Here is a 17,405-nt window from a genome sequence, read left to right on the forward strand (position 1 = left end):
GAATTAAAATGGCAGCTCAGGTTGAATGCCTACAATTTTCCTGGGCTCAATGATTATAGTTCCATTAAGCCTTTACTTAGGTTGAAAAACATCATGGGATAGATATAAATTGATATGTTAGTTTTATATATTCATATTTACACTGGGAAATCAATAAATACATATATATATTGATATATATATTTTTCATTAATTAATTTTCAAATTTAATTTTTAAATCCAACTTTTAACTTTTTATTCATAGCATTTATATTAAATATTTCCTTTGGAATCTGGTTTTATTTTACACATATACATTTATGTTTACGTACACATATACCTTTCATATTACATATTACATTCCATTTTTCATTTACCCATACATTTCATTATTCATTTTCTTTGGTTCATATTTTAACTTTTTTATATAACCTATATTTTTTATCATAGGTTTTATTACGTTTTTACTTTAGTGATAGGGACAGAAGTGCAACACTGGTGTTAATGTGTAATTACAGCCAAGGTTTTGTAGGGTTTTGACAATTACAATTGATTGGGCTTAATTGTTTTATGCAATTAAATGTTAATTGGTTTGCTTGTATATTTAAGTGTGTTTTGATATTGGTTCAACCATTCTGATGAAGTCCGAGTCTTGGGACGAAACCTAGGTAAATGGTGAACCGTGTATGAAGTTTTGCTGTTGGTAATAAATTCGTTTTGGCTTGTAATAATAATGTGCCTATATGCAACTTAAACCCATAGCCCTTCCCATTAACACTGTCTAAAGCACTTCATAGGATCATAGGGTCATAGGAGGTTACTAGGCCAATGGCCGCAGTGCCCTTACAAGCCTAACCAAGTTCAACCCATGTTCACAAGGGTGTCTGGTTCAAGCAAACTCTAAAATCAGCACCTATTGCCCCTGTCCAGGAGGGACACAGATGGAAACCCTGGGGTGAATTTCCAGAAACCCATCCAATTGTCCAAATTATGCTTAAATAGGCCAATGAGAGACTTTCTTTAACATGAATAGGAAGCTTGTTCCAAAGGTAGAGCAACCTCTGTGAGATAAATCTGTCCCACCAGCAAGTTCTGTTAATGTCACATATCAAGTTACAGTCCTTTGAGTGAGTGACCCGTGTGCTATTTCACTTGTGAATGCGCAACATTTCCATTAAAGCTGGGAAAGAGATTGCTCTGTATGCAAGGCACAGGTTGTCTCTGAGCAGTCTGTATGACACAGAGTAAAGTGACAATGATTTTAGTCTGTCTGCATAAGGCAGATCTTGAAGACCCTAAATTTTCTTTGTAAGGAACCTTAGTGGTCTCCAATTGCTGCATGTGTTTGGAAAGGAACATACTAAAGGGAGCATCGTACTCTATTATTGGCCTGATGAGGGACCAGTACAGGGGAGTTACAACCACTTTTTTGGAGGCAATGCCCTTACTTATGACATGAGCAATACAAAATGGGCTTTTACCACTTTGGAGACATGGTGATCGAAGTTAAGGTTGCTGTCAACCTGTGTGCCCAGATCTCTCACCACTGGCTGTATGCTTCTGATATTACTATTAATGTGGTAGTTTGCAGGAACATCACCCTTGCTGAAGCGGATGAAAATGCATTTGATTGCATTAAGTTTAAGACCATGATTTTGGCACTAGTCATTAGTCTGTGTGAGACCTTCTTGCAGGATGTTGACATTGCTAGGGATTTCAATGATTGCTACCAGTTTGCAGTCATCAGCAAACTTTGTCAGCCACAGTCCATTTGTTTTAGCCTGTACTTCAGAGAAGTAGATTCCAAACAGTAGGGGCCCCAGAACCAATCCCTGTGGAACACCACTGGTTACAGGTCAGCTGGAGGAGGCAGACTCCCTTATTTTGACTGTACGAGTTCTATCAGTGAGCTAGTTTGCAACCCACCTGATGATATATGGGTTGATACCCAGCTAGGTGCATTTATCAATGATGCCTGAGTGGGGGATTCTGTCAAAGGGCTTGGCTATGTCTAGGTAGGCCATATGCACAGATTTGTCCTCATGTAGGGCTTTGGTGAATGTTTCAAATAAGTCCACAAATTTTAACAGGCATGATTGCCCCTCATACCTCTCAACCTAGAAACATCAAACATCTGGACAAGGTCCATGAAAAATAGGTACAAATCTGTACGCTGATTAACATATTTGCATACATAATTATGTAACCCCACCTATTCCAATGGAATTGTGGGATACCAACTTTCAAAAGCAAATTGGAGAACAGACAACCAAAATATGGTACCAGAGTCTCCCTGCAGTCATTCCAATGCCCCATTACCTGGCTATTCCACCTCATCTACAATAAACACTAATGTGCATACTGCTTTAGTTCTGCAATGATTATTTGGATTTTATTTTTTCATTTTATAGCACAATGCACAAACACTATTAGATATCTGCTATACAAAGCAATACTGTCTCACAATGAAAACAGACTTAGCATTAAAACTTCTCTGCCCTTGAAACTCACATTCATTGAAAGAGGATTGAAACCCACACCACATCCAAAGAAAATGCATCTGGCCAGTGGTGGATAAAGATTACCTTTAGGCTGTTTTCAAATTATAGCCCTCTTGCACACAAAACAAGAAACATACACGTGTTCTTTGATACACCTTCCTGACGTTATTAAATTATATTCCTTGTATAATACAGCACACGTGTTAGACTTAGAGTGTATTTAAAATTTATTGTTTGAACATTTTTCCAATAGGCAATGAAACAAAATGCATGAACCAACAATTACAAAAACTGCCCATTTCAGAACATTTCCACCATAAAGGTTTACTTCCACACAAACACACACACACACACACACACACACACACACACACACACACACACACACACACACACACACACTCTCTCTCTCTCTCTCTCTCTATATATATATATATATATATATATATATATATATACATAAATAGAATGATAGAAGTGTAAGCCATGGGCATCTTGCATAGCTTCTCGAACTTATTTTCAGTTTCAGTTTTTTGCTTGACTTACTCTGATTTGTGTTATCAGACCAACTCAATAGCTGTAAATGCACAACAGAATAAACTAGGTGAACTGCATGTTTTAAGACTTCCAATTTTTACTCCAGCTACTGACACACCCTCTCATACATTCATCCTGAGGCATCAAAACTATCATTGTAATCCAGGTGCTGTTAACTGGCCACTCTTGCTTCTCCACTGTCTACAGTGGAAAAATATGTGTTTTATCTTGAATGCTGGAAAATGTACTGTACTTGTTTAAAAATGTTTTTCTTATAATGCAGCACAGAACATAATAATTATGATTTTCTGTACCTGGATGTGGGTTAATGACATTTTCTGCTCTTTCCACTGAGGCACAAATGCCCTTGTGCATGAAACTTTCTCACTTCTGTTGTATCTGTAGCTTCACCCTTGACTTATTACACGCCCCCCTTTTAAAGTACAACACAGTACAGTATCAGCACTGCATCCACATACTGTGTGAGTAGAACCCACAGCCTTCTGCATCAAAACAAGTATTTAACCTGTTATGCTATTAACAATGCAAGCAGACTTGGTATAAACAACATTAAACTTCTCTTCCTTTGAAGCTCTCAGCTCCTTGTAAAATCCACTCGACACTCAACTGTATCTCTCAAAGTAGCAGCACAAGAAATCTGGAAAAAGGCAAAATTTATATGGGGGCGGGCAAAGCACAAAAACCAGGGACACATTTTAAACATTGCTTGTATAATTTTGGAAAGTTGCTAGAATAAAATGCTGCATTACCACCATGCATTTCACTGCCAAGTCTTGAACTCAGGACCCTGTACATTATTGTCAGAGCAACATACCACTATGCAAAATCAGCAGTTTCCTGAACAATAGAAAGACTGAAACTTAAATGGCTAGTATTTAGTGAATTCAGTTCTTATTTCTCACCACAGCTCTCAACCTCTTAGCACAAAAAAACTAAACAAAGCCAATAATGGGGGAATACAGAATTCAGTTCTCACTTCTCACCATAGCTTTCAACCTCTTAGCACAAAAAAAACTAGACAAAGCCAATAATGGGGGAACACAGTCCCAAAGATAGGGAGAAATTTCAAATACTGATCTTATAAACTTAGAAAATTGCTAGAATAAAAGGTTTGGTGTTACCATTTATTTTCTGAAGAATATCAAGTCTGAAATTCAAATGCCTGTCATTATTTAGTGAATTCAGTTCTTCAATGAAATCCAGAAAACCACAGATTTTCTGAGGACCAGAACAAAAATATGAAGCATACATCTAGAAAGTTTTCGGAAGTGGTGGTGATTAGGGGCTTTAGGCTCTTGTTACCTGTACTCAAGGTACAAGGTTTGAGCCTGCGTACCTCCGCTAGCCACCAGGGGCATTACACACACACACACACACACACACACACACACACACACACACACACACACACACACACACACACACACACACACACACACACACACACACACACACACACACACACACACCTCTTTCTACCTTTCCAGGCAGCTCTGCTTCTTCAAATGAAAACGAACACACACAGCTCTAATGGCTCACAGTTTCTTCCATGCAGCTCTGCTTCTTGAAAATGGCTCACAGCATAACAGCTCCTTTCTTGGCAGCTCTGCTTCTTGAAAACGGCTAGCAAAGTTCGGCAGCATTGAAAACACATCCCATTAGGGATCTGAGCAGCCACCAGCCAGAAATGTACACACAAGCTTCAACTCAATTCTGACAGGATGGCAGGCCATTATATGGAACTGATGTCATTATGCACGTGATGACATCAGCTCAAAAATACAGGAAATAAAATTTAAAGTAAAAGTGCTGTGAAATTCGGAAATTAAGGAGTGCCACTCGGGAATCATGGCACCCCATTATTTGGACTCCAAAACTCGGTGAAAAATGAGTAACTCAGTATGGTTGGGAGGTATGTCTCCCCTTGACAAACCCAAACTGGTTAGGGTCGAGTATTTGGAGATTTCCTACATCTTTGTTAATAAGATCAATGATACTTCATTCCATGGCCCTGCAGATAAGGCTGGTCAGGCTAATAGGTCTATAGTCCCCAGGGTCCATGCATACACCCACTTTGTGCAAAGGGATGACAGTAGCATTTTTTTCCATTCCACTGGGATGAAGCCAGTACTTAGACCGTGATTAAAAAGCATGCCTAATGGTAATGCTAATTCCTGTTTTAATCCATGTAGCAAACAGCCTGGGATGTTTTCTGGTCCCATAAAGGCTGTGTTTTTGGTGTTGGTGAGGGCATTTAAGACCTTCTCCTTGGAGATACTGGGATATAAATAGATGTTAGGGATGCTTTGGGGTATATGTGGTGGGGACAGTGAAGTGAAGTTTTCATCGAACCTGTCAATCAGCAGGTTTGCTATATCCACAGGTTCTGTATATGAAGTACCATTAACTATGAGTTCAGAGTAAATCTGTGCCTTACCTTTGTGGTTACAGATGTAACTAAAGAATGCCCTGTGGTTACCTTTAGTTGAGGAAGCTAATTTGGGTTCATAGTTAGCTTTGGAGGAATTCATTAGGAGTCTTATTTGCTTGTTTAAGTTGAGGAGGGAATGTTTCCAGTTTTGAGACTATTCCTTCCTACTCTTAGACAGCAATTTATTTCTACTATTCTACAGCCTATTAATGGCAGTTGTCCACCAGTCAGGTTTGTCTTTCCATAAAGATCTTGCTTTGGTTCTGTCAGGTATGGCAGAGTAAATACAATTGTACAGGTGCTCATATAAAGCAAGCATTGGTGTACAATTCAGCATAGGTGTCTGTTCCATCAGTGGGGGAAGGGGCTATGAAGCTATTTATGCCATCACAAAAAAGGCTGTAATTGGCCTTGGAGAAGTTTTTTTATAGACTAGTTGTTGCTGGGGAGGGGGGGAGTCTTGCGTTATAGTTACTTCTAGCGAGACTGATTTGTGGTCAGATCTCACCAGGAATGGCCACACACTGGGGGTGGTGCAGCAGTCCCTCATGTTGGTGAGCACCAGATCCAGGATATCTGAGCCCCTTGTGGGTGTGTCATCCAGCTGGACAAGGGCATTGGAGATAGTGAAGTCCAGGAAACTTTGGGCAAGTGAGTTAGAACACGTATAATTTACCCAGTCAATAGACGGGTAATTAAAGTCACCCAAAACCAGGGTGTTTGGTTGTATCTTGATTGACTCAGGTAGATTAAAGTAGGCTGAGTGGATGTTCTGATTCATGGAGGGGGTCCTATAGGCAATGACCTGAAGTGGGATCTTACCTACAATCAAATGGTCCTGAAGTAATTCAAGGGAATTGTGCTGTTTAACCAATCTAGAGGTGTAGTTATCATTAATGAATATTGATACGCTATTTCCTTTAGTTCTCAAACCTTCAATTTGAGATCTGAATGTGTGGAAAGAAATGTAACCTGGTATAGCTGGGGTGCTGTCGACAGCTTTAAACCAGGTCTTAGTGACTGCCCAAATGTCACCATCTTCCAAGATGAGGACTGTTTCCAGTAAGTGCGGTTTCTCATTTAGACTCCCAACTTTTAGCAGCATAACCTTGAGGTTGTTTTTAGAGGGTATTTTTATGTTGGGAATTTTGTTCTTGTGATATTGCCTAAAAAAGGCACTATGGGGGTGGCCAGAGCCTTAGCTAGTAACTGAAATCCCAGGGGTAACAGATGAAGGCCATCTCTGGCAAAGCATTGAGGTCTGTTGACCATGTCATCCAGGGCTGATAGATACTGGATCCCCTTTGAATGACACCAGAAACTAAGTCAATTGTTGAAGTAATCATTTTTTGTTTGTATTAAGGTATCATCCTATGCAAAGGTAAATGTTGCTTAAGGCTAAGGACATACCTGCCTCAGACCACAATCAGAGATCTCTGTCATGTCTCTCTTCATATAGCCCAGTGACATACATCTCAAGTTGTTCACACCAACATGGACTATGATGGAGTCATAACAGTGCCTATTGTTGAGAGACTTGAGAGTGTGCATGATGTAGTGGATCCTGGCACCTGACAGATAGCTAACTGTGACCTTTTCTATATCCAACTTGGTAAGAGGGACATCTGTGCATCTCACAATCAAGTTGCCTATAAATAATTTTTTTTTTTTTGTGTTATGCCTTAGGGGCTTGATTGGTGGGGCACTGGGGTGTGATATATTATGTGTACTATGTTCTGCAGAGGATGCATTGTGTGAAATCTGCTTGTGTTTGTGTTTGTGAAGTCCCTGATGTTTAGGTAAGCTTCTGGTAAGGACCTCTGCATATGTAGGTTTATTTGTTTCTGGTTTGGTAGCTGCAGGAGGTGAGGTGTGCATGCTGACAGCCTGCTTAGTATCAGATGAACTGACTGGTGAGTGAGAGAACCTGGATTCTAGGTTTTTGATATAGATGCATCTCTCACATAACACATTTGTGTGTATTAGAAGCTGTGGGTTGTCAATGCATGTGAGGCATTTGCTACATTGCTTCATGATGCCCATTTCAACTAGGATGGTAGGATAATCTGTGTGAAATGGTCCATCCATAATACTAGGTAAGTTTATGTGGTCAAAAAAGAGTGAGAGGACAGGAAGGACCAAGTAAAGTAGAGTACAGGAGAAGTGGACACAAAATGCGAAGGGCTAGTGGGAAGGATCTGTGTTGGTACCTTAGGAGCTTCTCTGAATGTATCACCCTTCAGTGAGGAACAATTGCGAGAATGCACCGATTGAACACCAGCAGAGTACTAAGGGAAATTCTACAGACAAACGTGTTTGCGTCTATAACTGCCAATGGTGCCCACTGCTGTGTAGCAGTGAGTGATGTGCAAACAACCACAAACCTGCAGAAACACTGTGCCTATTTATCAAATGAGAGCAAACTGATTTAAATAAATCAATCAATAAAAAAGCTCAAAACTGAGCCCTCCTCTAGAAACCTTCAATCAGATGAGTTCTAGCTGCACACTCCTGCCACTAGGATGCAGGGAAACCTTTTCCAACAAAAAATGGCCTGGTTTAGTGCTCAAGTTATACAAACAGAACTAGATTCAGCAGGTCTGAATGTAGTCTATGCTACAGCAAAGTGCAACAATTTCAGAAAAAAAAAAACAGTTCAAATAAGCAGTGATATGGTAAAAATGCAATTCAAAAGTGCAATATACAGTGGAAAATTCTACTTAGGTTTCACAGAGATCAGCAGATGCCTTAGATTGATCAGATAAATACAGCAGAGCTGTTGCTGGTAGCCATTGTCTGTGGAGCTTTGCTAAAACAAGTGCAGTCCTGCACAAAAGTGGTGCTTATGTAGCAAATGAGAACAAATTGATTTAAACAAATTAACAATAAAAAAGCTCAAAACTGAGCCCTGTTCCAGCAACCTTTAATCAGATGAGTTCTGACTTCATAGTCCTGCCAGTAGGATGCAGGAAAGCCCTTGCCAACAAAAGATGGCCTGGTTTATACAAACACAACTAGATTCAGCAGGTCTGACTCTAGTCTATGCTACAGCAAACAAACTGAAACAATTTCAGAAACAACAGTTCAAATAAGCAGGTACAATAAGCCCTCAACCAGCAACTCCCAGCACATAAGGGCAGAGGCTACCCTCTCCTCCCACAAAAGTGTAGACCACAAACCTTCTCAATGTAAAGTAAACTGGCCTGAAGCTCAAGCACGTAAACCAGAAACAAGACATTTTTAGCATAACAGACACACTAAGCATTTAACCAACAATTTCCAGCTTAGAAGGATGTAAGCTACCTCTCCTGCCACAAGAGTGTAGACTACAAACCTTCTTAATGCAAAACAACTAAAGGAGTGGGCCTTCTCAAATGATCTCTCTGTACTCAGTAGAATGAGCTGATGAGATGGGACTCAGAGGAGTGTCCAAAATCAGATTTATAGTAGGAGCGGGCAACTCAAAAGCTTAGCTAGTTTGAGAACACAACAATAGTTGGGTGGGTGGCTGGGAAAATGAAATGCAGACAGAGATCAGCAATATTCAGGCAGAGTACAGCAAGCAAGCCAAACAAGCACTCCAAAAATGTCTAATTTATCCTTGCATACTGCTGTCCTTGTTTATAGGATAATACTAGGCTAACTGCCCTGAATGGCTATTCTAAGCCTAGTTAATAACCTATGGCCAGAAGCAAACTCTGTACCTTGTAAGAACTCAGCCTTTATAGTCTATTTGTAAGCTGAACTACAGAATCAGTCACAACAGTCACAACAGAAGTGTCAGTGAAGCATATAGAAAGTGACTGTAGCATATATGCAGAGTGAAAGAGTCAGAAAAGGCATGCACCCTTCACGGGACTTGAGTACATAACCCTCCCTACTTACGCTATGCAAAGCATGTAATTTATGAGCTATAGAAAAAGTGACACTAAATGCATCAGCTGTATCTAGATTCATGTAGCTGTACAAAGACACAGCTCATTTTTTTGTGTCCAATGCCCCTTGAAGCCAATATATATATATATATATATATATATATATATATATATAATATGATAGTTATTGTACTTAATCAATGTTATATAATAAGCAATGCCCATCCTCATTGGTAGTACATGGGCATCAGTGCTGCTGTTCCTGACCCATTGTGCACAGTAAGAATACAAAAGATAAGTGACTTTAAAATCCTACATAAGCACGCTTGTGGTATGTTCATCTATTTTTGGTCAGATTAAATTTTGGAAATGGGAGTATAGGAATCAGATGGAAAGGAGAAGTAAGCAGAGGGTAGATCAGAAGGCAATGAGCAGCTAAGGATTGAGTAGAATAAAACTGGGAAAGGGGTGTGTTCTTTTTTTTCTTTTGTGTGGAACAGGTGCCAATTTTTTCATGCATAAAGAAGGAAAGTTGAGAATGGAAGGAAGAAAGGATGGGACATAAGAGGAAGGTAAGAGGATTAATGCACATGAGACTAACAGGGTGTAGGTTAAGTGAATGAAGGAGGGAGAAACACAGTGCTGAAAGAGACATCAAGCAAACAAAGGGGAGGCAATGATGGGGGGGATGGAACAAAAAACAGGGGTGCTCATGGACTCAAAAGTGAGGAGAACACCAGATTGGGTAATATGATAGGTTGTTTGAAGTTGCACTCTTTGCCAACCTGGACTCAGGGGTTGATTACTCACTACTCTGGGTATCATAACCACTGGGTACCATTCAATCTGGCCAATTTGGACATCTAAGACTGCCTTGGTAATCTCTGCCACAATGTCTGTGAACTGTTGATTGGTAACAAGGGTGTCTCTTCCACTGTGACTCCAAACAGCAGGCACAACTGTACCAGCATCCTGGTATAGAGCTACCTGAAGCAGGCGATTCACGTTTGTTGGAGGTGCTGAGGTGAACATAGAAGGCATGGAACCAGATGTGTTAGGTGCTTTTGCTGGTGGTATTGGTGCTGCTACAACCATCTATGGGAAGCTGACAGACCTTTTGCAAGGGATTGGTGATAGCTGTGATACTGTGGAATATAACTGTAAAATAAATGGATAGAAACAAAATAATAAAAAAATGCATGCAATAAAAAGGATAGCAACAAATATGGTGGGGAGAACAGTATAAATACAAGGAAACACTGAAGCTGATATATATTTTGAGCATGATATACTTGAACATAATGTGTTTGAAGGAAAAAATGTTTCTCAATTTAAAAAGGCTGTTAGTATATACAACTGAGAGAAAGACATGAAACAATAGCCATCATTACCTGGTTCCTGATAGATAAAAAATTAAAGTATGAACTACTTGGACAAACCAAAAGGGGATTCTAGCTGGAGATAGGATAATGATGTCTAAAGCAAATATACATATACAAACAAACCATGGTGCTTAGACATAACATTTCACTTACAGATTATTAGCAAAGGAAACAACTACATTGACAAAGATATCCATCCACTGAAAAATGTTGGGGTTAGTATAATGGTTAAGATGTTTACCTCCCAGTCACAAGGTTCAACTTTTGATTCCAATATTGAAAGGGAAATTAATTAGGCTTTAAATGGTTCAAAAAGGAGGGGGCTGAATTTGCAGGCATCTTCACAGTGTGAGAATATGTCCCCTAATAACCTTGCATCATTTCTACATGTATTTGCCCACTTCTCTTGCAAAACAAACTTTTATAATGCAGTTTACCTATTAATGCCAAGAATGAATTACTAAAAAAATGAATAAAATTACATATAAAAGTAAAACATCTATGTTCCACACCTATGACGTACTGGGCAGAGAAAAATCTTTCTTTCTGTAATATTACATATTACCCACATGTCTATTTAACCTATATCTTCAACAGGATGACACCTTGAATGTGGTCTGATAGCATTTCATTATCCAGTCATGATCATTAAACTTTTTTTTTTCCCAGACAAAGCTGAATTGTTACATTAAAAAATCCATAATGCATGCACATGCAGGATACATATGGCTCAAACCCATGTTCCTGCCTATAATTTTGCTTTCCAGTTTCTCCCCACACTGCAAGTAAGTTCTTCCAATAGCATAATTTGTTTTTACTATTTTGATTTAATCTACTTTTGTATTTCAAAATTTGCAAAGGACTGGATGATTTAATTCCATGCGCACAGCTTCAAGTTCATAAGCATGACAAGGTGAGTCCAAAGTCATTTTAACTGAGGAGATAAAAGACTACCAATTAATCTGCTCCCTATCATTTAAACAAGTCTCGTTGTGGGATTATCTGACCAGTTAGCTGTATTATTCACAATCATATGGTTATAAGTCAGAGTAGCAATTCAGTCTTGGTGTGGTCAGTAAGGGAAAGCGAAACAAGCTATTTGAATTTGTTTTCTACTCTTTACATACTGTGAAATGAGTCATGGGTTGCAAATAAACATTGAAGAATCATACCGTAGTCAAAGGAAAAAATTAAAACAAAAAGCATTGTTTAGAGACCGTAGTATACAGTGTGAGTTATGTTACACTAAGAAACATTATTTTGTACTGGTAAGTAATATGTTATTTTATGTTGTGGAAACTGCCTTAATTAGTTGCTTAATTAAAACTCTTGTATTCTTGCCACAATAGTGAAACAGCTGTGTCAGTCACTAAATTAAGGGTTCTCCATAGTTACTGGTAAATTTGAACTGGAATGCATTATAATGGAGTTTATAGAAGAAAGGTAACAGGAAATGTGCTGATAATGGCAGTTCCATGAATGAAACACAAACATCATGTATATAATTATCAAAGCTCCATCTCTTTGAACAGCACTAAATATGATTCTGTACAACATTGTTCTCAGACAGTCATTACAATCCCAAAACTCCTGTCTGTCAACAAACCTATCAAAAGTGCTGGGCATTGTCTATACTTGCACCATGTTACTAAGGCCTGGAACTCCTTATCTGTATCCATCCCTCCCAGTCTTCAAAACCCTTTTGAATGACTTCCTAGCCAAACTCTGTGTCTGTTCTTGCTCAACACCAGGATAAACTATATCCTTAAATGTGAGCAAGTACCTGTTCATACCTTACACCTCCTCACACTCCCTTCTTCACTCATCTCCTTACTTCTTTCAATTTTATTCCCCTGGCTTTTCCTCTAAATATACAATTAGCCTTCTTTTCTCTCACTTCATATTTAAATTCCTATTTGTATTATACCAACTTACCTTTAAATGCTCTATAAACTGGCTAAAATTTCTCTAAATATTAAATCATTTTTATATAACTTGTATCTGTTCTTAACCGACGTTTTTATGTTTTGTCTATTTTAATATAATTATTTGTTTTGTATTATATTTAAAGAATGCAAAATTATTGTTTTAAAAAGGTTTTGTAATTTTTTGGAGCTTTTCTCCTTGTAGCTAGTCAGCCTTTCCTGGTAATCGAATGTCAATAAATATTTTGCTCAAAATCCAGCAGCTCTAGTTTATCTGCAATGCAGTTCAAGTTTGGCTTGGTAATGAGTTTATAATAATGAAAATGATTAGTCAAATGAATGTCAGTTTCAGGAGCCATATCACAAGATACTTGAAGACTGACCTGACCATGTGTAGATTGGACCATAAGAGTGGTTTTACCCCCAGGTCTGATATGACCTCCACAGTGAAGGATCATAATTATGGAAGGCAGTGGTAGCAATTTCAAACCATCCAAACCCTTTTATTACAGTTGAAAAATATATTAACTGTGCCAAGAACTAACATTGATCCATAACACAGAGCATGCCAGGAAATCTGTGACCTTGTATATGGCAGCCTTCATGCTGTTAGCTGAATTTAAATCCCAGTAAATTTATATTCCTTATTTTAATAATTCTGTCTAATTACCTTACACTTTGGTGTCTTCTTTTTTTCCTTTTTTTTCAGCAACACTGCATTATCCAGTGAATCCTGTCTTCACTTTATGGGGTCAAAGTATTTGAGATTTTATTTTGCTATCAGATATTCCATAGAAAAATTCTAGATTTATTTCTTATAAATATCAATTGATCTGATCTCTTTGCAGTCCATGACATTTGATGTTCTTACAGTTCATGGAATGCTCAAAAGATTTCTCCAACATCTCCATCCAAATGTTTCAGTATTCTGGTGCACATCTTTACTTATAACCAGCTCTCATAGCCATATATGATTACTGAGAAAACCACAGATTTAAGTTTACAGAACTTTGTTGACAGTGCATTATCTTGATATTAAATATCCTATCCAAATTTGCTATGACTTTCATTACTTTAATTTCATGGATTCTGTAACTATCTGCAGATTTTTTTAAGCCAAAAAAATAAAATCTGTTGTTGACTTCATTTTTCCCCTATCTGTTTGCAAAAAAAAAATTGATAAACTGGATAACAATGTTGAGAAGCAAACCATCTCTTGCTCTTCCTACTTTTACTTTCATTAATAGCCTTATCAGTCCATCCTTGCTTTGACAACATGCTATTTTGGTCTTAATTGTAAAGTGAGGATGGTAAGCTAGCTCTACATATAGTCAGTGTTTTAAAGCCAGTATTTTAAATAGAAAATGCTAGATTTTTTATACTTTAGGAAAATATTGAACATAAGGTGTCATAAGGTCTAATTTTCGGTGGAATGAGGAAGAACCAAATGCATACTGGGTGTGACATCACTGAATGTTTTGTGTTGACTTGGCATGTGTAACAACATATTGCTTCACCATAGCGGGGAGTGTGCAAGGAAATAGCACTAAGTACCAGCTTTTTCTAAGCACTTCCTTGTTGCTTTAATCTCAAAAGGTTGACTGAAGGATAAGATGACCATTGTCTGATTGTTGGAGTTATCTTGCATACTAACATTTGGACTGAAATCAGAGTGAAGCAAATTAGAAACCACTTTAACCTTTTTCACTTTCTTTTTCCTCTGAAAGGTAGCATGTTTTATGATAAAGAACTTAATCACTTCCATTTGCTGTTGTTGGTGAAGACAGACAAAGTAATCTGAGGAGAAGGAAATTAATTTTGGGCATGTGAATGTCATCAAGAATCAGATGTGGCAGGCCATTTATCCACTGCACACACAATATTCTGTTATGTAGAAAGTATATGTTATTAAACAATCCACTATAAAAAGGACAAGTTGTGTTTCTAAGATTTCTTGCAAATAAGATAGCAGGTTTTAGTCATGAGCACACTCTATGGTCAGTGGGGGTCTCCTGGTCCTGGGAGCCCCCAACCACAGTGAGTTATCTTACTTTGATATATTGTTACACAGTTATCAAACCAACAAAACTAGTATAGAAATCTTGTTTACAGCAAAATTGATGAATAATAATAACTCATAGGATGAAGAATCCTGAGGACTGGCACCATTTCTTCTGCTAATAAATTCAACGATATATCTGCTTATAGTACTATTTTTTTTTTCAAGTAACAGGCTTCACAGTCTCATTAACTGTTTTACGACTTTCGTAGTACCCTTAACTTAATAAAATCCTGCTGGTGGGTATTCTCTCCACTAAAATTAATGTAATAGCTGGCTTTAGGCACCCATGATTTACAAAATTGCAAGAGGCCCCCCTTATTCATCCTGGTTGCATGGGAACCCCATAAAAACTGCTGCTGTTTGGAAGGAAATGAGAAAAAAATATTTATTATCTGATTATGTGTTTTGTCAAAAGCAATGTTGTGGAATGACTCTGGTAGGATAGAGATGGTGATAATCAGTGAATGAACATCACCAAAGTAAGAACTAGAACTAGAAATCACATCCCAGAGTGATAGATCTCAGTGCTTAACTTGGATTTTAAGAAGAGCAGATGCTCCCACTCTAAATACTGGCAGGACACCAGATACTATAACTCCTAAATACTTTGCTCCAGAATTCTGGACAAAGCCAAAAACAAGTTCAAATTCAGGAATACTTTTAAATAATATTTGTAATTCCACTAAAAAGTTAATATAATAACATTTTTTGCATCAACATGTGTTTTTTTGTTTTTTAGGATAACAAGAAGTATGAAACTGGCATGGCTGGCATTATTTGATGATCTGCCATCCTGAATGATTTACCAGCAAATCAAACTTTCTGTGAGGGACAGGACAAAACCTCCAAATACTAGAACTATCCCAGTTTTGGTTCACAAAAGGCAAGATTTGCTTACTCCACCTAAGTGACATCTTTGAAAAGGTCATCAAAGCAATGGACAAAGACAAGACTGTGCATACCATCTACACAGATCTGGCCAAAGCTTTTGGAACTATAACTCACTCAGGCATAGTGGAGAAGCTTGCATACTTGGGAATAAACCCCTGTGTCACCCACTGGATTGCCAACTGGCTCACAGATGGGACTCAAGAGATAAGGCAAAATACCTCCACAAAAAGACTAGACTCTAGTGGATTTTGGTAGTGGAACCTCTCCTGTTTGGATCTACTTCTCTGAAGTAAAGCTAAACATCAAGAGTCTCTGGCTGACAAAGTCAGCAGATAACTGCAAGTTATGGGCAGTCACTGAATCCCCAAATGACTCAGACCTTCTGCTAGAAGGCTTGTTTGCCTTTTCTCTGACCTCATCAGACCAATCATTGAGAGCAATGCCCCCTTTATCATGTATTTGGCCAGGCATATACAAATACTTGAACATCCACAGATATCCCTTAAAAAGAGAATACAGGGCTTATATGGACCACTTTAAAGCACTGTCACTGTATTTGGTATCTTATAGACTCTGGGGGAGGGGTGCTATGTCTGACTTATAAGACATCCTCTAATCCAGTAGTGATAGACTTACTGCACATTTACAATTCAAATGGTATCAGATATACTTATTTTAGGGATCTAAAACTCTTCTGTAACTTAAAAAAGCTAAAAGTAACTCCTGGTTAACTACTTCTCTTGAACAGAGCCTACCTCTATGTAAAACAAAGTGCATCCCTGTCTCTTTTCAAGTGTAAACTGATCTATGGATGAGAATGTGGAAATTTACCCCAGGACTGGCCTCTGTACTGCTTATGGCCAAAAGCAGCACGTAAATGTTCTTCCTATAGTACGTCACCTATAAATCTCAATTGTATTTCTTAGAAATAATCACTACCTTACCAAGAACTAATCATTATCCTATAGGAAGTATATAAATACAGATTGTGGAACTAGGCATGGGTAATTTTAACTGATGGAATAATTGGCCAGGCTTAAAATGGCTAACAAGAGCAGTTAGGCTAGCATTCATATATAAACCTAAATATACATGAGGCAAAATGAAAGATATTCTATGAAACTACAGGCAATGACAAATATGTATTACTACTCAATGAGGTGAATAAAAGTGACTTACCCCTACTTTTGTTTGATGATTGCTATACAAAAGTCACTGATCTGTGGTAACAATGCTAGTGTCTCACAAAATATTGCTGTTTGCTGAAATCAGTGTAAAACTAGTATTGCTATGGCTTCTGCTTCAGCGTGCCATAGGAAACGGGCTGTTACACTGTAAAAGCAGCAAGCTGGCTATTATTTATTTATTTATTTATTTATTTATTTATTTGACATTTGTTAACTGGGTTAGTCTGGCTGGGCAGGGTGCCCTTTTTCAGCCAAAACTAGAGGATAAACATTCCAAATTACATACAATTAGTGATACAGTGATAATTAAAACAATTGTAGGAAATGAAAGCTCTGTCATTATACATAGTAAAAAATCAAAGAAGAAAGAAAAATACATCATACGATATTTGTAACATGCAAATAGTAATATCCAAGAAACAAAACATTGTTTAATATTTGTATCATACAAATAGCAATATCAAATGAACAAAATACAAAAATGATGATGGCATGGCATTAAGAGAAGTTAAGGAGTAAGGAGGTCAGCTTAAGAATTCAGTCATAGTTTAACTAAAAGAAAGGCTAGGGATCATGAGGTGCAGAGGAAATAGGAGATCATGTGAAATTTACTG

The sequence above is a fragment of the Protopterus annectens genome, chromosome 2.part2 (assembly GCF_019279795.1).
Source record: "Protopterus annectens isolate FY-2018-M chromosome 2.part2, PAN1.0, whole genome shotgun sequence".
NCBI lineage: Eukaryota > Metazoa > Chordata > Ceratodontiformes > Protopteridae > Protopterus > Protopterus annectens.